General features: G+C 34.8%; 1 protein-coding gene across 24 annotated transcripts in view; it reads left to right on the top strand.

Annotated features, from left to right (window-relative positions):
• ADGRL3 (adhesion G protein-coupled receptor L3) overlaps nt 1-22,300 on the top strand; it is a 941,652-nt gene that overhangs the window by 200,775 nt on the left and 718,577 nt on the right. For all 24 annotated transcript variants that reach the window (XM_060417626.1, XM_060417634.1, XM_060417623.1 and 21 more), the window contains one exon: nt 20,576-20,645. The gene's annotated coding sequence lies outside the window, so the exon portion shown is untranslated. The remainder of the gene's footprint in view (nt 1-20,575; nt 20,646-22,300) is intronic.

The raw sequence follows: 22,300 nt of genomic DNA on the forward strand, positions 1-22,300 counted from the left end.
AGTTCAGCTTGTGGCATCCAGCCCAGCATTTAGCATGATGTACTCTGCATATAAGTTAAATAAGCAGGGTGACAGTATACGGCTTTGACGGATTCCTTTCCCAATTTGGAACCAATTTGTTGTTCCATGTCTGGTTCTAACTGTTTTTTCTTGACCTAAATACAGATTTCTCAGAAGGCAGGTAAGGTGGTATAGTATTCTACTCTCTTTAAGGATTCTCCACAACTTGTTGTGATCCACACAGTCAAAGAATTTGGCATAGTCAATAAATCAGAAGTAGATGTTTTTCTGGAACTCTCTCACTTTTTCTGCTATTATTCAATGGATGTTGGCAATTTGATCTTTGGTTCCTCTGCCTTTTCTAAATCCATCTTTTACATCTACACATTCTCAGTTCATGAACTGTTGAAGCCTTGCTTGGGGAATTTTGTGCATTTCTTTGCTAGCGTGTGAGATGAGTACAATTGTGTGGTAGTTTGGCATTCTTTGGCATTCCCTGTCTTTGGGATTGGGATGAACCCTGACCTTTTACAGTCCTGTGACCACTGCTGAGTATCCCATATTTGCTGGCATAGTAAGTGCAGCTCTTTAATAGCATTATCTTTAGGACTTGAAATAACTGAGCTGAAATTCTATCATCTTCACTCTTTTTGTTCTTAGCTATGCTTCCTAAGGCCTGCTTGACTTGAGACACCAGGATGCATGGCTCTTGGTGAGTGATCACACCATTGTGGTTATCTGGGTCATGAAGATCTTTTTTGTATAGTTCTTATGTGTATTCTTGCCACCTCTTCCTAATAAATTCTGCTTCTGTTAGGTCCATTCCGTTTCTGTCCTATATTGTGCCCATCTTTGCATGAGATGTTCCCTTGGTATCTCTAATTTTCTTATAGACATCTCTAGTCTTTCCCATTTTATTGTTTTTCTCTATTTCTTTGCATTGATCACTGAGGAAGGCTTTCTTATCTCTCTTTGGTATTCTTTGGAACTGCGTTCAGATGGCTATAACTTTCCTTTTCTCCTTTGTCTTTAGCTTCTCTTCTTTTCTCAGCTATTTGTAAGGCCTCGTCAGACAACCATTTTGCCTTTCTTTTTTAGGAGATGGTCTTGATCACTGCCTTATGTACAATGTCAAGAACTTCTGTCCATAGTTCTTCAGGCACTCTGTCTATCAGATCTAATCTCTTGAATCTATTTTTCACTTTCACTGTATAATTGTAAGGGATTTGATTTTTGTCATACCTGAATGGTCTATTGTTTTTCACTACTTTCTTCAATTTAAGTCTAAATTTTGCAATAAGGAGTTCATGATCTATGCCACAGTCAGCTCATGGTCTTGTTTTTGCTGAATGTATATAGAGCTTCTCCATCTTTGGCTGCAAAAAATATAATCAATCTGATTTCGACATTGGCCATCTGGTGATGTGCATGTGTGGAGTCGTCTCTTGTGTTGTTGGAAGGGGGTGTTTGCTATGACCAGTGCTGTCTGTTAGGAAAACTCTGTTAGCCTTTACCCTGCTTCATTTTGTACCCCAAGGCAAAATTTGCCTGTTACTCCAGGTATCTCTCGACTTCCTACTTTTGCCTTCCAGTCACCTGTGATGAAAAGGACATCTTTTTTCATCTTTCCATGATAGGTTTTTTTTTTGTTTGTTTGTTTTTTTAATGAAAATCCTTTTCCTGAGATTGATCTATAAACTAAACTCTTAGAATGATTTGGCTTTTAGGTTATTAATAATAGTTGCTCAGTCGCAACATACTTAATTGGGCTTTCTCTCATAAAGTAAAAATAATGAAGACTAAAACCCTTCAGACATTTATCGAGATCTTTTCCTTGCATACTGAATACTGATATGCAACATTTTTGAGGAAATGAACTTTCAAATAGCTATTTCCCTAGTAAATGACAGTGTCATGTAAATAGCAATTATATTACTAATAATAGGTAAATTTTATGTATCAGGGTCTTTTAGGGATTATGTGCCTATGTTATTTCATTTTTTTCTTCAAATAGTACTGTTAAGTAGATACTATTTTTATAGTAATATTCATACCATTAAAGAAATTGAGGCTTAGAGGTACAACAATCCAGCAAAGGCTGCGGATATAGTAAGAGACCTAGATATAAGCCCAGGGTTTCTCATCCAGTTCTTTTCTTTCCAGTAGCAATGGAATATTGTGTGCTGTGTGTAATGTGGGAAGCACAGCTTCTTAGTTTGAATTTCTACCAGCTTACTGTGATCTTTTTAATGCCTTAGGTCTTCCTTTGTTACATTTATAAAGTGGAGATAATTATATTACCTATATCATTTGTCAGGTGACTCATGTATAGAAATAGTACCTAGAATATAGTGAGTATTAATAAGCATAAGGGATCAGAGAATGGCTCCAGTGGATAATGGAGAGAAGCAAGCTTTGTTTTGACTGATTGCTTGATATTAAAAAAATAATCTTTTGAAATATCTACTTTTGATTTGAGTCTTGATGTAATTGGAACAGTAAAGAAAGGAGAAAGCAAAATGAAATGGTTAAACGTGTGGGCATTGGGGTTAAATAGGCTTGATTTCTAGCCCAGGTCCTGACAATTACTAACAGATTTCTAGACCTCCATTGCTACATCTTAAAACCGGGACAGAAATGACAGCTTCCCTCATGTTGTTGAGGGGCTTCTGTTGTGGCTCAGATGGTAAACAATCTGTCTGCAATGCAGGAGACCCGAGTTCGTTCCCTGGGTCAGGAAGACACCCTGGAGAAGGCCATGTCTACCCACTCCAGTATTCTTGCCTGGAGAATCCCATGTACAGAGAAACCTGGTGGGCTACAGTGCATAGGTCACAAAGAGTCAGGCATGACTGAGTGACTTAACACTTCACATGATGTTGAGACGATTAGATGAGTCCCTGAATGCAAAAAGGCTTAGTGCAGGGTCCAGCATATAATAAAGTTAGGCATTTTATTTACAGATTTACCTGTATTTTAGAAAACATACTGTGAAAGCAATAAACAGTGTGAATCAGTAGAGAATGCGAGATATATTAGTTAAAAACTATGATCATGCTAAGTCTCTCAGTTGTGTTCAACTCTGTGACCCCATGGACTGTAGCCCGCCAGGCTCCTCTGTCAATGGGATTCTCCAGGTAAGAATACTGGAGTGGGTTGCCATTTCCTACTCTAAATAAATAACTATGATAGATTTCTATAAATTAAATTTAGCAAAAATGTTATTAAAAATACCATGGAGCTTATTTAACATTTAAAAAAACATAAATGGTGAAACGTACACATTTGGTCATAAAATTGAAGACAAATATACAGAAACAATCAAAGGAATTATGAAATCGTGTTAATGTAGAAAGTATTTTGAGGAAGGATGTATTTTCTTTTATGCTACAAGGATATATTTGAAAGTGCTATTTTTATTATATGTGTGTAAGCAAAAAAGGTTCAGTTCAGTCAGTTCAGTTCAGTCGCTCAGTCACTTTCTAGTATTTCTGTTGTAATATATCCCAGGGTCTATTGTTAGTATCTATCTTTAAAGTTTGTTGAGACATTTACCAATGACAAGCTCATGTTCCTGTATTTTAATTCAGAGCATGACATTGACACCAGTGTCCAAGGGCTAGCCCTTAACTACTTTTTCTCTGATTTTAAATTCTGTATTGTTAATACAACTGCCTAGCATGAATAATTTAAAATATTTTTTTTTGCTGCTGCTGCTGCTAAGTCACTTCAGGCGTGTCCGACTCTGTGCGAGCCCATAGATGGCAGCCTACCAGGCTCCTTTGTCCCTGGGATTCTCCAGGCAATAAACTGGAGTGGGTTACCATTTCCTTCTCCAATGCATGAAAGTGAAAAGTGAAAGTGAAGTCACTCAGTCGTGTCCTACTCTCAGTGACCCCATGGACTGCAGCCTACCAGGTTCCTCCATCCATGGGATTCTCCAGGCAAGAGTACCAGAGTGGGTTACCATTGCCTTCTCTGTACAATATTTCTTTTAGAACTTTATATTGGATGCATGTTAGAATTACAGTTTCTCTATTTAAACAATTTGTCAATAATATGCATTTTTATATCTAAATTTTATATGATATAGTCTTACTCCAAAAGACTGAAAGATATTAATATCAATTTAAATATTTTACAATAGGCATAACATAAAATATCACAAGTGATTACTTAATGTTCTTGTTTGTTTACTAATAAAGAATGCAATGATATCTATATTTTGTCTAGATCCCTGAGACAAGAGTCCCAATAAAAAAAAATCTAAAGCTAGTGGTGTTTGAATATTTAGGATTTTTTTTTTTAATGTTTGAAAAAGAATGTTTTCCTTTGTTTACTCTGGCAAGTTTTTTTTTTTTTGGAGTGATACTCATTTCTCGAAATCGCTAGAATTGTAAGCCCATAACTTATGATGCCTAGCATGATATAAGCATGTCATTTACTCTGTCCTTTTTGAATACTGTAGAGCTATATTATCTTTCGACTCTACCATTTAGTATTTATCTCAGGATTTGTAAGTTTTACATTCTCTATGCTGCAGATTCTTCATCTGTTGAATGGTGGTACTCTTCTTTACTTTGTAAAATAAAATTAAAAAAAATAAAATAAAAACTTACACACATAAAGCATGCAGTGTAACATTTATGGCCTTGATAGCAAAAATAATTGTGCCTATTATGTGCTGAAAAGGATTTCAGATTTTTCATATCTTTTTTAAAAAATCTTTTCAATAACACTTTAAGATACTCTAAAATAGCTCATTTTCCAAGTTTTACAGATGAACAGATAGGAACATAAACAACTTAAATTAATGCAATTATTGTCAGAGTCAGAATTTGTAACCAAGTAGGCTGGTTCCAGAGCATATACTTTATGTTTCTTTCTTTCCTTTTTTTTTTTTTACTGTTATTACATAGATATTTTATATGTTGTATGTATAATTTATGATAAATAATTGGGGGTGTAATAAATCACTCAGTAGTGATATATCCTATCTTCTATAGGTTTATCATGTGGTTCTTGAAATATGAAATAGAGTATACAGAACAAGATGATATTATGCTTATCTTATATAAAACCCTATTGTGCATCTTTGCTGCTTTCAGTTCTTTTTCTATAAAACAAGATATTTACCTTATGTTTCTGAATATTTATTTATACACATTTCCTCGTTTCTTCCGTTGGGTGTGGAGCTTCTTAGTAAGCCAGGTTCTCATTTTTTTATTTTGTATCACACATTATAGCATAGTGACTAACGCCCAGTAGATTTTGAATACATTTTGTAGGATGAATGAGTGAACAAGGAAATGAAACCATTAGCATAAATGGAGAATTAGGAAAGGACAGTCTAAATATTTCTCATGATATGTATAATACAAACAGGTTGGAGTTTGAAATGGGGACATTTGCTAGATAACCAAAATGCAGTAATAATACTAATGGTTACTGTAATGTGACTTGCAGTAGTCTTTTCATTAATAAGTGCACCTTGATGTTATCAAGTTTTGAACAGCTGTATTTTGGGCAATGTTGTAGTAGATGTAATACACAGAAATTGTACACTCGTGTTCTTAAAATGATGAGATGGTTGAATGGCATCACTGACTCTATGGACATGAGACTGAGCAAGCTCTGGGGGTTGGTGAAGGACAGGGAAGCCTGGCGTGCTGCAGTCCTTGGGGTTCCAAAGAGTTGGACATGACCGAGCGACTGAATGTTGTCATTCTTAAAACCATTGTAGCAAATATGATAAGCCTTACTTTAGCCGTAGGTTGTATTTCTAGAGGGAACATTAAGCAGCAGAATATTCTCTAAATGACAAAAAAAGAAAAAATACTTTTCTGGTAAAGGAAATGAAAGATAAAATATAACCTGATATCATTATACCCAAGCCATTAAACAATGGTTATGATCTGATTTTCGTGCAGATGCCACTGCCTAGGTGTTCTAACTAAAGTTGGTTGTTCTAAACAGGAGAGAGGGGAAAAAGACACTTTTAGTCTTGAGTTTACTTGACAACTTGACTTTGGAGATGACAATGCCAAAAGCTACAAAACTTCAATCTACCACCTGAAGGTTGGCTGACTTTTCTAAAATGTAAAAATGTATATTTTAGCTCTAAAGAGACTGCTGAAATGCTTATAGAGAGCCTCTCAGCAAAGACAGGCTCATTGATGTTCAAGATCATTTGAACTGAACTACATCAAAAGAAGAATTACACCCTCCATGTACTGAAGCCACTTACCATGTCCTCGGTGCCACTCTGCAGGGATAGTTTGCTGTCATCCTCTTGAATGTCAGAAACTCTCAGTTTTTGGATCAGCCAAAGTTTTGAAGGGGTATTTCATGGTAGCAAGTCTAAAATTGCTTCTGCTTCAGAACTAAGAGCAATTCCTAGAACTCCTCAACTTTTGTACAACAATGTTTTTTGTCTAAAGTATATGTGTGTATGTGTGCTTAGCTGTGTCTGACTCTGCAACCCCATGGGCTGTAGCCCCCCACACTCCTGTGTCCATGGGACTTTCCATGCAAGAATACTGGGGTGGGTTGTTATGTTCTTCTCCATAGTATCTTCCTGACCAGGGATTGAGTCTTGCATCCCCTGCATTGACAGGTGGATTCTTGGCCATTGTGCAACCTGGGAGGTGCCTAAAGTGTAAACTGTAAAACAACAGTTAGTATCCTTAGAAGTTGCAAATGTTAACCCCAAAATATTTTGCCTTCTCTTTCTCTCTTGCTTCCCCCAAAACATTAAAAAATGCTTATTTCTGTTTTGTAAGAATTCTATATAATGGCTGCAACAGTTTCAACACGTGATGAATATAAATTCATGAGAATAATGATGAAGGGAGGTTTAGGAAAGCTATTATCCTAATTGTGTTATGAAGTTCAGTCAGTTTTTCAACAAAGTAGACTACTTATTGAATAACTGATTTGAATGGGAGTTTACAATTTACAATATAATGAAATGCCAGATAATTTTTCCTAAAAGTAGGATAGTAATTTTAGGGGGAGAAAATTCATTTTATTTTTATTTTTTAAAAAGAGATAATGGTACTTAATAACTTTATTTTAAAACAACTCTTCTCCTTCCAAATTGTATAATCACTAGAAATGCTGAAAATTTCTAGATTTCTATAAAGCCATAATTTTATGGAACATTTAAGTGTCAGTAGTTTGACTAGCTTTACCATTAGACACATAAACATCAGTGTCTGTTGACACACTGTAAAGACACAAGTGGAATGTAGCCTGTCTTGGTGCTGTCTGTGCTGAGTTTTAATAGTGCATCTGCATCTATTTTTCCCAGTGGAAAATGACTTCATGTCACATTGTAGTTTTTTTTTTCTTTTTTATAACTACTGTATAATAAAATATAGCCACGATAAATAGCATCGAAGCAAATAAAGCAGATTTGGACTGAATCCATTTTGCCTTCATCACTCAGGCGTTTAAGTAGTTGTGTATCCTAAATCGGTTTAATTGGATCAAATTGTATTTGCAGTGAAGTTGAGAAAGATTTTATTTTTATGTGTTGTTTAGGTAATGTTTTCAGTATAGTTTCCTCTATACTCCACTGTGTTTGTCCGGATTGTAATGTAAATTGCCATTTAAGGTAATTGACCTCTTCAGCTATTTTTTTTCTTTTTTGTTGTTACTATTATTTGTTATTCCTAATGAAGGAAAGAAAGTGAAGTTGCTCAGCAGTGTCTGACTCTCTATGACCCCATGGACTGTTTGTTGCCTACCAGGCTGCTCCCTTCATGGGATTTTCTAGGCAAGAGTACTGGAGTGGGTTGCCAGTTCCTTCTCCAGGGGATCTTCCCGACCCAGGGATCGAACCCGGATCTCCCGCATTGTAGGCAGACGCTTTACCATCTGAGCCACCAGGGAAGATTCCTAATGCTGGTAATTAAATAGCTCCAAATCAAGGTGTTGTACATTGTTAATAATTTGCAAAATTGCTCTGAGTGTCCTGGGAGCAGGAGTAATGTTTGATTGAATTTTGTAGCTGTTAGCTAACTCAGCATCAGATTTTCCGTGGTTTTGTATATTGGATTGATTATTGAATGAAAATGACTATGAATAGTTTTCTTAGTTAAAAATCTAAATATATAAATAGGTTTGCTTTATAATATATTTAAAATTTCCATACACTTTGATGTAAAATTACAAGGTGAGATATCTAATTTAATTTTGTGGGTGAAAAATGATTCCAGCCGTTTTTCAAACCCTTTCTTACTTACTCTTCCAAAAATACATTATTCATCTTTGGTCTTGATTTTTAACTATAATAACCACAGCATGCTATGTTTGCAATTACAATAGGTATACAATAGTCATATAAGAGGGAATAGATATATGCCTGTGTTTTCTATAAGGCATGGTCATTTAGCTCTAAATGCTATTTGAAGGAATGAGAAACATTAAAAACTTTATTTTCATTTAATAGTTAAAGGTAAATTTATATTTGCATATTTTATCACATATAAATTTGAGAACTTTATTTGTTAAGAGGAAAATTAGAGGAAAATACAAAATTTTTGTTTGAAGTAGTAATATTTCCTGTATGTTTTGCCTTCCGAAAGCATAATTTACAGCAAATTGATTGTATTCAGTAACAATGGAGACTAAAATCAATTCCAAGTAAATTTTAAAAGCTCAATATTTGTATTCAGTGATTTTCTTTGTGTTATAGTCTTTGATTTGTTAATCTGAAAAGTACGATTTTGGTTTGATCAACCTTACTTTTTAAAGATTTGTATCGATTGCTTGCAAGCAACATGTATTACTTTTAAAAGATCTGTGAATAAATATGCTTTCTGCCTGTCTCCTCCCAAAATTCCAACTAATGAAAAAAAAAAGTTGCCTGGACAATATTTAGAAGGAGTGATATGAATTTCCCCCTTCATGGGTATGTGATATTTAAATAACTTAAAACGTGGGTTTATATGCTCTTCTTTTGATATACATAACATATATAAGTAAAATAGATATACTTAAAATCATGTCTTGAAAAGGCATGGACAGAACACACATGTATATACATATCCTTTAAACTTTATCAAGGGTGTTAACTTTTAATTGTATTTAATACCAGCATAATTTGACCTTACCGAATTGAACATGAATAAAAATGCAGTTGTATAGAATCGGGTTTGGGTATTGTGTACTTTGCAGAGAAAAGCTTCCTAAAATTGGAAGCAACCCCCACCTGATAAAAATGGCAAAACTCCAAATGTTTGATACTTTGAATAAAACCATTTCCAAACTTCTTTGTAGGTAGATTTCAGTTTTCCTTAGAGCTTTAGGTGTTTGTGGTGGTGGTTAGTCTGTCAGTGTCATAGTGCTGCCTCTTCTGATTTCTACTTGATAGACCCTCTAGAAAGTAAACAATAAGAGTTGACTGAAGGCCTCTCTGTGAGTCAAGCTCACTGAGTTTTAGTGCACTGTATTTTCTTTTTACACCATATTTCTTGATTAAGGACTGTATGTTAGATTGATCTGATTTCCAGATGGTGGAGTCTCAGATAAGGGACTTATTTCAGTGGCATATAATGTACATCATTTTAAAGATCTCAGTGCTCAAAATTTTCTGCTTGAAATCTTACACAAAGTGAGGAATAAAGCTATAGGCAGTGTAAGAATGGAACAGGAAAAAAAAAAAAAAAAGGGAGAAAGCAGAGCAGTGTGCTGCAATGGAAATCTGATATTTGATATGTTAGCTAATCTCTTTTGGTCCTGCAGCCAGATTTTTCTCTTTTTTTCTCTTGTGAGAAGAATTTCTTTATTTCTTTCTTTCTGCTTTTTGATCCCATACTCTGCCCCTTGCACAGTTGGAATGTCCCCAAAAGACTTTGGCAGAGGTCACTTCTCAGAAGCTTTTTAAACTTTAGTTAGAATACATTTATTGATTTTTTTAATGACCAGTGGAATGAGAATTTTTGGAAAACGCTCATCTGAGATTCAGTGTCTGACTTGGCAGTCCGAACTCTTTTAAACCTTTGAGAACACTTCATTAGACGCCAGGTCTTCATCGTTAGTAAAACTCTGTGAGGATTCTGGCATATTGGATTTTCCTTGGGATTGATATCAGCTGACAATTTGGCCTCACAGACATTGGAGATAAAAAGCATTTTTCTGGAGCTAACAGTCAGAAACTGCACAAGTATGTGAAGTTCAGTAACAGCTGAAAAAAAATTCAATCATGTGCCTGTTGACATTATTTCGTAGAAAGAGTTGGCACAATAACTTGTTCTTAGATTCTTTTCCTTATTTATAATCATTTGAAATTAAGCTGTTTTGTTTGTCTAAATTAGCCATGTAGGGAAAGTACATTTTTGTCAACTAACTAAGAATCGGATAATACTTAAGAAAATATATCTTTTTATATTTCAGGATTTCTGCTTCAGTGTACTTTAAAGTTTTTGTTAAAATTTTAAACATGAGATAAAACATGACAAAATTTTCTACACCAATATTTCTGAGATAATTCTCATATGAATCCATGAGTGTACTAGCTAATTTATTCAAGTTAATACCATTCTAACACTCATGCTTCATGTTAGGCTCTAGTGTCTGCTTGACTGGTATCAAAGGTAATAAGATGTATTGATTGAAGGGTATTTAAATAATATACATTGAAAGTTGATTATTATGCATTTTATTTAAATGTTATTTGGGGATCATTTAAATAGCAAGTATCTGTAATATATTCAAAATGAATGAATTCATATGCAACCATTCAAAACTACCTATAAAGAATAAGGTGACTGTATTTTCTTTTTGTAATCTACCTTTAAAAGGACACATTATGAGCTTTAAAATGTATATTCAAAGAAGCAGTAGCAATCAGTATCACTTTATTGAGGTATGTATTTTGAAAATTAATTCTGTATAATTTAGGAATCATAGTTTCATATTTTAAAAAGAATTCTGAGACCACATTTTTTGTAACTCCTCTATTTAAAAGAAAACATTTATTATTCAAAATTTGGTATTATATATTGCTACTGAAGTTGAAGCAAATGGACATGGATCTAAATAATCCTCTTTTTAATAAAAATTCTTAGGTAATCAATTATTATATATTTCATTGCTAATAGTGCAAACTGTTCAAATTATTTTGCACTGCTCTGTTAGAAACCATATAAATATGTATATTTTTTAACAGCTGATACTTCATGATATAAGTAATGAAGTGGATTTTAGTGTATTTTACCAGAAAACGATTATTTAAAAGTATATAGAGTAGGTACTTTTTACTATAAATGACAGAAGCTAGATAACACGTCTTATTATAGAACTTGCATATCATGACTAGGAAGCAAATATGTGTTATTATGGTTAAAACATAACCATTTTTGAGGGTTAGAAAGAGATTAAATTGGATAATTGTTTTTTATATCGATAACTTGAAAGCTATTTCTCAAGCAGAGAATGCGAAAAACATTCATTGCTTAGGAAATAATCTTCCTAGAACTCCACCAATTCTTCTTAGGGTTAGAGCAATGGGCTGCTGACTACTTGTAATGCAGAAGTGTTAAAGGGAAAGCAGGAAACCCTTCAGACCTCAGCCATTAATCCATCTTCCCTACACAAAGTTTCTATTATGAATTGAGTCCTTTAAAGTATTGGTTCTAACCTTCAATAGTCACATCTGTTGTATATTTTACCAACTTTTCTGCCATCATAGGAACTTTCTCATTTTTCCTGTAAGCAATAGAGTGCTTAAACTCCTTTTGATGGTGAATTATTCACAGCGGGTCATGTTTTCTTCCTTATGCCATAGGGTGATAGCTGCAGAGTTCCTTACATAGGAACAAGCTAAAGCATCTGTGACTCAGTGCTAGGCCAAGCCATAAGAAGGAGGTACCTGTGGGTGTGAAAACTTGAGTGAGATTAATACTCTTGCCTTTTAGTATCATAATCAAGGCCAAAAGAATACAGCGAAAGCAGACCCCTGAAGGAATTCCCAGTCAAATGCAATGCCTTAACCAGGATGAGAGTTTTGGTATTATATATGCCATGAACTTTTAATTAATCAGAAAATTACCATTTCTGTGGGGCAGAAACAATCTTTGTATGTAATTGAATTACAGACAAAGTAAAAGGCTTGTTCTTCGGGTTTGTTTTTAATAAATAAAAATTGTTCTCTGTAAGAGCTTTGTATACATTGTTCTAATCCTTGATATTAACCACGGAGACTGGGTATACAGTGGACACTGATGATGAGCTTTTCCTTTTCCTTCCTTGTGTCTATTTATCCTATACTCTTCTACTTTATCTTATCTAACAATCCTATTCTCTATATGTAGGCAACCATAATATTTCTTCCCTTGTCTTGTTTTAGTTATAATTTACTTTTTATTCATCTAAACAAAATGTGAGAAATTCAGCATTTGATTAGTAAAAATGTTGGATAATATATTCATCTTTGAAGTCTATTCTCTATTTTGCATTATCTGTGTACTTGTCCCCTAATAAACTATGAGTTGTCATGTACTGTATATAATTTATATCCTTTGTAGGTCTGTTGACTGTTCCAAAAAATATGTTATATTTTTTTTTCATGGGGAAGAAATTTATGACTAATTTATTCTAATGTATTCACATTAAAAATGAAGACACTTTAGGTCTAAAAAAGACATGGAATTTTTTGTAACATAAAATATAGAATTAGTGGGAGTGTGTTCATTTTAACATTGGTCTTTGGTCAACATTATCCCTTCTTTCCTTTATTATTCTCTCATTTTTGTTAAGCTTGCATTTAGTTTGCTCTTTTTTTCAAGATGTCAGCTTTAGTTATTGATTTAGAAACGTCTTTTGTAATATGGGTGTTTAAAACTATATATTTGCTTTTAAGCAGTACTTTAGCTGCAATCCATAAATTTTGTCATGTGTTTTAGTTTTCCTTAGTTGAAAATATTTTTAAATTTCTCTTGTGATTTATTCTTTGATGCACTGGATATTTAGAAAATTTTTTTAAATTTCCAAATATCAGGGATTTTCCAAACTTCTTTCTTTTCGATTTGATTTTAATTTTGTTTTGGTTTGACAACTGACTTTGTGTAGTTTTCAGTTCTTTTAAATTAGGAACGAGATGGTAAAATTTCCAGGTATAAATGCCACAGCATCCCTACTGTTCTTACCAAAAGTAGGATAGTTTTTCTGGCTGAAACACTTTATCTGTTGTATAACTAGTCAATTTCCGTACTCCTGAAATAGCTAATTTTTGACAGTGTTGTCTAGTTTTAGAATTGATTTAGAAGTCTGCCTTAAGACACTCTCCTTTATATGTGCTAGGTCACTTCAGTTGTGTCTGACTCTGTGTGACCCTATATACAGTAGCCCACCAGGCTTCTCCATCCATGGCATTCTCCAGGCAAGAATACTGGCGTGGGTTGCCATTTCATGTGTCAGGGGATCCTCCTGACCCAGGGATGGAACCCATGTCTTTTATGTCTCCTGCATTGGCAGGTGAGATCTTTACCACTAGTGCCACCTGGGAATTCTCCTTTTTACAATGGTATACATTCTTGAGTCCTTAAACTATCATGTGTGAAAAATATGGTGCATTTAGAACTAAATTTTGTACTCTCAGTTTCAAATGCACCATGAGTCAAATGCACCATGAGTTTAGAGATGTGTTTGTACCCAAAGTATTCAGGCTAAATTCATGGGGTTTACATTAACAAGGTACTCTATCTTAGCTGTATTCTATCTGAGGAGCCAGCCAGCAACCCAATCTGGCTGATGGGAAAATTCTATTTAATGGTGTAGACAGTGTCAAAAAGACTCTATGGAGAATAATAGGGGCATTTTTGGATTAGTGAGGAAAATGAGATCCTAGATTATTCTGGCAGATAGATTTAAGAGAGGGATAGATGGTACTCCAAGAATATCAAGGCCTATTGCAGTATGACAGATGGAGGGGCCACATGTAATAACAGGTGGCCAGACTAAGTGTCCAGTGGTTTGGATTCCTATTTTGGCACTTTTACTTGAAGGCCATGATAATCTTTCTGAGTTGCCTTTTCTAATCTGTAAAATAGGGATTTTCTTTCTTTCTTTTTTTTTTGGTCTCTGCCTGCTTCACGTGACTAAGATGATTATGATACTGGAAATAGAGATGAAAAGCAAATCTAAACACTCCACAGAGAGAATAATATAGTGATACATAGTAATGCTCATCCATAAGGACTTAAAGTAGAAAATATTTGAAGATAACTCATAGACTAGTAGATTGAGAGACTGAAAGATGGTAGTTGGAAACTGATTTGAATAATATGATCTTATGGAGGTAGAATGTCAATAGTGTTGTTACTGTATCTATTTATAAAGCTTTATCTTATATTTTCTTAACTTTCAAACAATTTGAAATGATAGATATGAAGACTATATACTTCCTTTTACAGTAAGATAATAAATTGTGGTACCCAGTGTTTATTTGTTTAATTTAAAAATGAATTGAGCTCTAACTCTCATAGATAAAAATTTGCGTTATGATAACTTCTTTGATTCATTGTATTTTTATATGAATCTAAGTTCTCATTGATCTTTTAAAAATATCTTTCATCTTAGGCTGCAGATCATCTATTTACTGACATTAAAATGATCTTTTAATTATATGTTTGTACATGTCACTTCTTTATCGCTTCATGAACCTTTCCTGGACAGTTGAGTAGGAGTTGTCAAATACTTTTGAATTAATGCCACACAATGATATGGTGGTATTATAAAAAAATGTCATTTCATCTCAATTCCAGACTGATTTTTACTGAGATTTCCTGGGGAATCTCATTTAAATATCAGAATATGAAGATATCTTCTAATAGTCATGAATCGTAGGAAATTCTGAGATGACTATTTCCTGAAAAATTCACTTAAGGAAGCTTGTTTTCTGTCTTCCATTGTAAATGTGCTCTTAACATATATCGACAGTAGTAATCAGTATAATGCTATTTGAGTAGCTTGAGGGTTTAGACACTGAATCTGGAATATTTGTGATCAGATTCTAATTTTACCATTCAGTATCTCAGAATATTTATTTGTAAAATAAAGGAGATAACATTTATACCAACCTCAGAAAATTTTTCTAAAGATTAAGCAGAAAATAAAATTTTACAGTATTTAAATATTTTTAAGTTCACTGAGAATATTAATTGTTCAGAAAATAGTGTTTAAAGTTTAAAAATGTTTTCAAAATGTCTGAAGAATATAAAGTCAAACTTACTCTCTTCCTCTTCCTATCTTTTTCTCATTTTGTTCTTAGTTCCCATTGAGAACAAAGTCTAAACTCTGTAAGTGATATTTTTGTCTGTTTGGTTCATTTCTGAATCCGTAGTACCTAGATCAGTACCTTGACACAGGGTAAATAAATACTTAATTGCTGTTGGAAGGAAGGAAGGAAAGAAGGGAGAAAAAAAAGAAGCTAGTCTATTTTTTAAACTTGCTATCTCAGGATCAGAAGAATTATCTTTAACTTTCATGTCTTTATCTTGGGTTTTTTTTACATTAGAGACTCAAACTTTATTGTTATGTTATTTTCCATTTTGATATATATGTGTTTGTTTACATTTTATCAAGAGCAGGCTTTAATTTAAATTTATTTTTAATTTAAGCAATCTAGTATTCATATCCAAAGTACTTCATCTAACTAACTCTTACAACTGACAGTCAATTTCAATAATTGATCATGAATTGGTTTTTATGTAACTTTTATTTTTGGATAGGGAAAGTTTTCATTTTTAATACTGTTTTCTGGTGAACATTGAGTTCCTATTTTAATGCTATCATATTTGCAAAATATTTACTTTAAAAATACACCTTCTTTTTACAGAAAAGAAAGACCCCAAAACAAATAGAATAGACCCCAAAAGTATATTTTTAAAGTAAAGAATGCTCAAACTACCACACAATTGCACTCATCTCACATGCTAGTAAAGTAATGCTCAAAATTCTCCAAGCCAGGCTTCAACAATACGTGAACCGTGAACTTCCTGATATTCAAGCTGGTTTTAGAAACGGCGGAGGAACCAGAGATCAAATTGCCAGCATCCTCTCGATCATGGAAAAAGCAAGAGAGTTCCAGAAAAACATCTATTTCTGCTTTATTGACTATGCCAAAGCCTTTGACTGTGTGGATCACAATAAACTGTGGACAATTCTGAAAGAGATGGGAATACCAGACCACCTGACCTGCCTCTTGAGAAATCTGTATGCAGGTCAGGAAGCAACAATTAGAACTGGACATGGAACAACAGACTGGTTCCAAATAGGAAAAGGAGTACGTCAAGGCTGTATATTGTCACCCTGCTTATTTAACTTCTATGCAGAGTACATCATGAGAAATGCTGGACTGGAAGAAACACAAGCTGGAATCAAGATTGCAGCGAGAAATATCAATAACCTCAGTTATACAGATGACACCACCCTTAGGGCAGAAAGTGAAGAGGAGCTAAAAAGCCTCTTGATGAAAGTGAAAGAGGAGAGTGAAAAAGTTGGCTTAAAGCTCAACATTCAGAAAACGAAGATCATGGCATCTGGTCCCATCACTTCATGGCAAATAGATAGGGAAACAGTGGAAACAGTGTCAGATTTTATTTTTTTGGGCTCCAAAATCACTGCAGATGGTGACTGCAGCCTTGAAATTAAAAGATGCTTACTCCTTGGAAGGAAAGCTATGATCAACCTAGATAGCGTATTCAAAAGCAGAGATATTACTTTGCCGACTAAGGTCTGTCTAGTTAAGGCTATGGTTTTTCCAGTAGTCATGTATGGATGTGAAAGTTGGACTGTGGTGAATGCTGAGCGCCAAAGAATTGATGCTTTTGAACTGTGGTGTTGGAGAAGACTCTTGAGAGTCCCTTGGACTGCAAGGAGATCCAACCAGTCCATTCTGAAGGAGATCAGTCCTGGGTGTTCTTTGGAAGGAATGATGCTGAAGCTGAAGCCCCAGTACTTTGGACACCTCATGGGAAGAGTTGACTCATTGGAAAAGACTCTGATGCTGGGAGGGATTGGGGGCAGGAGGAGAAGGGGATGACAGAGAATGAGATGGCTGGATGGCATCACTGACTCAATGGACGTGAGTCTGAATGATCTCTGGGAGTTGGTGATGGACAGTGAGGCCTGGTGTGCTGCAATTCATGGGGTTGCAAAGAGTTGGACACGACTGAGCGACTGAACTGAACTGAAAGTAAATATTTTGCGAATTTGATAGCATTAAAATAAGAATTTGATGTTCATCAGAAAATATTAAAATTAGTGATATGATAGGCCACAAATAGAAGGTATTTATTTGTACCACTTAACCAAAAAAAGATTACTTTCAGAATTAGTATATAACCCTAAAAGTCAAAAAGGAAAGACAAAAGAAATTTTATGGAAGTCATGAGTAGACACTTTATTAAATGTGAAAGTGAAGTGAAGTCACTCAGTCATGTCTGACTCTGAGACCCCATGGACTGTAGCCTACCAGGCTCCTCTATCCATGGGATTTTCCAGGCAAGAGTACTTGAGTGGATTGTCATTTTGTGAAAGGGCAATGAAATATTGCAGTGATTCTCAGTTAATTGTATTTATATAAATTTTGAACACTAGTGAAAACATGTCAATATAAACACATTGAACTGTTACGTCCTCCATGAGTGTTTTCCTTCAAAGTAGTCACTTTGATCAAAAATAATTCTAGCAACTCTTCTTTTAAAAATCCCTTTTAGACATGTTTACTAATTAGAAAAGAAATTCAGCCTTATTGCTCTATACTGATAGAACAGTGTTATTTGGTCTGGTATCTCTGTTTGCTTTTCTAGTCCCTTTATCAGGTCTGTTTCTTTCACTGCTTTTGTTCTTGTCTTATTACAGCAAAGATTTGAAATGATGGGCTAAAGGGTTTAAACCAACAGTGAAGCTACAGCTCAGTTGCAGCTCAAGCAGACAGAACTTTTGTTCAATAGACCCTACCAAGACATGGGAGCAGTCCAACCCTGAAGGAGTCATAAAGATCTCTCTTGGCTTCCTTTTTCATACTTCAAATCTCATTCTCTTGGTTGTGCACTGTGTAAAATGGGACTTGTACCCATCACCAGTCAGGAAAGGGAATGCAAATGGGCATATGTATGACTGGCTGACAGTTGCAAGTTATATAACAGGCTCTGTTGTGTAAGTCTTCTCAAAATTCAGTCTGTTATAATCAGATGTATGTATGTATATAATATTTATGTATCCTTAATGGGCTCCTAGCTGCCTAAGGTTACTTGAGGAAGCACCCGTAGTTAGTTTGTATCTACTGTGTGCCTAGGGCCCAAATGCAATAGTTCAAAAGTCTCTGTGTGTTTTTTTTTTTTTTTTGTAGTATTATCTGTGAGCTCTCCTGGGTGTGTCTGGGATGGGTTTTAAAGATCAGCTTGCAATCCGTTTCAGCTAGGTCACTCCTTGTTGCTCATGCCTATTGTGAGTTGATGTTCATGAAGAAAACAACCAGTCCCATTGCTTTAATGTTTTTAAATCCTGAAACAAAATATAATGCTTCTATTAGTGAATATTTTTCCAATAGCTTGTTTTCTTATATATCTGATGGTAATCAATAATGTCTGTAAATAAAACCTCAATTTTAATCTTATGCTAATGGCTTTCTGCCTATCACTAGTTCTTAATCCATTTGAGGGACAAGATACTAGAATAGATAATAGATTTTGTCATTGTTTTGACGTGTACAGGATTACTTAACCTCTGCTAATAGCACAATACTAACAGCATAAAGAATACCAAATATCATAATAATTGATATAATTGATGCTTGTATAAAGCATTAAATGGACTCACTGTAAATTTCAGAAATTGAACTTGTTGCATAACACTGAAAACACTGAAATACCAACGAAAATAACCTTGGAGGACATTATTCCTTTTAAAAATTTATATATACTGTGTGTGTGTTTATATTATTTCTTTTTTGATTAAATAGCTGACATTGATAGTATTTCAATAATAAGATAAATAGGAGAAACTATAGTAATTTACAGAAAATAAAGACTAAAATTTGCCATTTAAAGAAACTTTAATGTTATTGTTTATTCCTTCATAATAAAGTCTGAATTTCTCTAAATTATTATAATCACATTCTGTGTGTGCTGTGCTGTGCTAAGTCACTTCAGTCATGTCCTATTCTTTGCAACTTTGCAACTTTGAACTGTAACCCATAGGCTCCTCTGTGGGATTCTCCAGGCAAGAATACTAGAGTAGATTGCCCTGCCCTTCTCCCTTCTTCCCAACTCAGGGATCAAACCCTCCTCTCTTGTGTCTTCTGCATTGACAGGTGAGTTCTTTACCACTAGCACCACCTGGAGAATCCCAGAGACGGGGGAGCCTGGTGGGCTGCCGTCTATGTGGTCTATGTGGTCGCACAGGCACAACTGAAGCGACTTAGCAGCAGCAGCACCACCACCACCACCTGGGAAGCCCCTAAACACTATCTGTTTATTCATAAATACACAGAGTATGTATATTTTGGGGCTTTGTGTGTATATGTCTAAGAGTAGCAAGATATACAAAGGCCTTCCTCCAGTATTTTCTCACAATAGTTCTAGTAATAAAAGTGATTAAACATATCCCAGGATCTTAGCTAAAAGTCCCTATGGCAAGAAATAAAGTTTCTGTAAGAAACGCAGCGGGAAGAAGGAACCACCCCTATGGACCGTTGTTCAGGGCCTTTTATTGGGCGGTCGCTCTCCCGGGGGCGGGGCGGGTAAGCAGGGGAGCCAGGGGGGTCTGGGAAGCAAAGGGAGTCAGCAGGGTAAAGGGAGTCTGCGGAGGAAAAGGAGTCTGCGAAGTGTGAGGGGTGGGGAAGGGGTTTTATAGTCCGGGCTGGGGCTCCCATATAAGGAAGAAAAGGCGGGCTCAGCGGTGATTGGTGTCCTAGGGCTCCGTGTCAGCTCCTGATTGGTCGGCTCGGTTAGTTTGTATCTACTGTGTGCCTAGGGCCCAAATGCAATAGTTCAAAAGTCTCCGGGGTGTGTCTGCAGTGCCCTCTGCTGGGGCATGTCCGGACATGCCCAGGCGTGCCTGACCTCGCCCTGACCTTTCTTCCTGACCTCGCCCTGACCTTTCTTCCTGGCCTCGCCCTGACCTTTCTTCCTGGCCTTGCCCTGACCCTTCATCCTGACCTCGCCCTGACCTTTCAGTTTCTTGGAAATCTCAGAATTTATTTTAAAACCCTGTGTGTTCATTTAATTAGGAAAATATTTAAGCTCCATACCTATCAAATTCATTCACTTTTCCCACTGAACATTATAGCAAATTAGATGATAAAGGAAGATAAATCACATGTGAATTGAATTCTGTTTTATATGTGGTTTTGCTGCTCTGAACAGAGAAGCCTGGAGGGCTACAGCCCATGGGATCGCAAAGAGTCAGACATGACTTTGTGACTAGCTGCTGTACCCTAACCTTTGTTGGAGAAATACATTTGACAAACAATAAGAAATACATGTCTACTCAAATAGTCCTACACCTATGACTATAAAGTGTATCTTTTTTCTCATCATCTAATTAATTTCTTTTTTTACAGAAATGTTTAAGTGTTCAGTAAATCGGAGGAAAAAAAACATGGAGTTTTAGCAACTGAAGCTCAAATTAAGGTAATTATTAGATTATTGCTGCCAATCATGATTGTTAGTAATTTCAAAGTATATTTAATATATTCAAGTTAGTATATGTTTTTATGTGTTTCACTGAAAATTGAACATATTGTTTGATGGACTACTGAAATGCAATTTTACATAGTCTTGGAAAATAAATTGACATCGCTGGTGAACAAATATGTAAATAATATACTACAAAGTACTTGTTGTGAAGAATTGTACTCTAAATATTTGAACACTAAATGGGCTACTAAAAATAATTTCAGCAGTGTTCTACTTTTGAAAAGCATATGGCTATCTTATACTCCTAAGTAATATTGGATAACTATACAGAATTTTTAAAAAAATTAGTACATGTATATGACAATTCATTAAAGTCACTTTTGCTTAATTTGTTCTATTTGCTCTCAATTACCTATCCATGATGGTGAAAATGAATATTAGGAAATAAAATGTATGCATGTTATAGACCAGACTATTTAATGTAAAGCACATTCTTTTCAAAAGTAATGTTTTTATTTATCATAAATATATGTATGCAGTGCAACATAAGAGCCTTTAAGGAGTATGACAGTAGGTCAGTATATGTAGTTTGTTTTGCAACAGATCATTTGAAGACAAAATAATTATCAATGGTAAAATTGGAATTTCCTTTCTTCTTGAAGTTACTAAGTTAAATTCCTTAAAGTGATTTTGAAATTTCTAAAATGTACACTATTATAAACATGCAGCTTGAAAATAGAAATATTAACTTTATTTTCTTTATATTAAAATTGTATTAATCTGCTTTTGAATTGAGGATATAATTGGTATGTATTATAAATCATTATAAACCTGTTTTCAAAGATTCTGTATTTTGCTTTTTACTCTAAGAATATTGAGTGACTTAAGACTATAAAAGCATTGCACTCACCTTTGTAAATACTAAATTTTCCCCTTGATTTTCTTTCTTATAGATATTTTGTTTCAGTTTCTTTGTCACTGTTCTCTTCTGCCCATTCCTTTACAAATGCAAGCAAATAACATTATCCCTCTTTTCCAGTATAGATATGATTGAATCTACTAGCTTATCTATACATTGACATATAAATTTCACAGAAGTTCTTTTATTGACTTGAGTAAAGTGGTTTTTCTGGCACTTAATGAAAGAAATAAATTTTAAAACAGTCTGAATCATTTTTTAAAAAATTAATCCAAGATAAACTAGATGTGCTTGCTATAGAGAAATTAAGGCTAATGAGAAAGACATGAAGCTCTATGGAAATGATTATATATATTTTAAAAGCATCAGTAGCAAACTGCTAAGGAAACAGACTTGGGAGAGCTTACTTTTGCTGGAGGCCCTTGAAACCTTCATGCATGCTGTGAAACTCACTGAGAGGGGTTGCTGATACAGAGAAAGGGAGGCCATGTGGGAGGCCATGCATTCCAGATTAACACAATACCTTGAGAAGGAGTGCATAAAGGAGAAAGGGATGGCCACTGAAGGACTGAGGGATTACATATGTGATAGTACTATGTTAAGAGATGAGTCTGGAAAAGTAGATTTGGAGCAGCTCATGTAATATATCATGTTTACCAGACGAAAGCTTAATTTTCCATCTTAGCTGTCTCTAGAGTGCTTAAGTATCCATAAGGTTGTAAGAAAAAAT

The sequence above is a fragment of the Ovis aries genome, chromosome 6 (assembly GCF_016772045.2).
Source record: "Ovis aries strain OAR_USU_Benz2616 breed Rambouillet chromosome 6, ARS-UI_Ramb_v3.0, whole genome shotgun sequence".
NCBI lineage: Eukaryota > Metazoa > Chordata > Mammalia > Artiodactyla > Bovidae > Ovis > Ovis aries.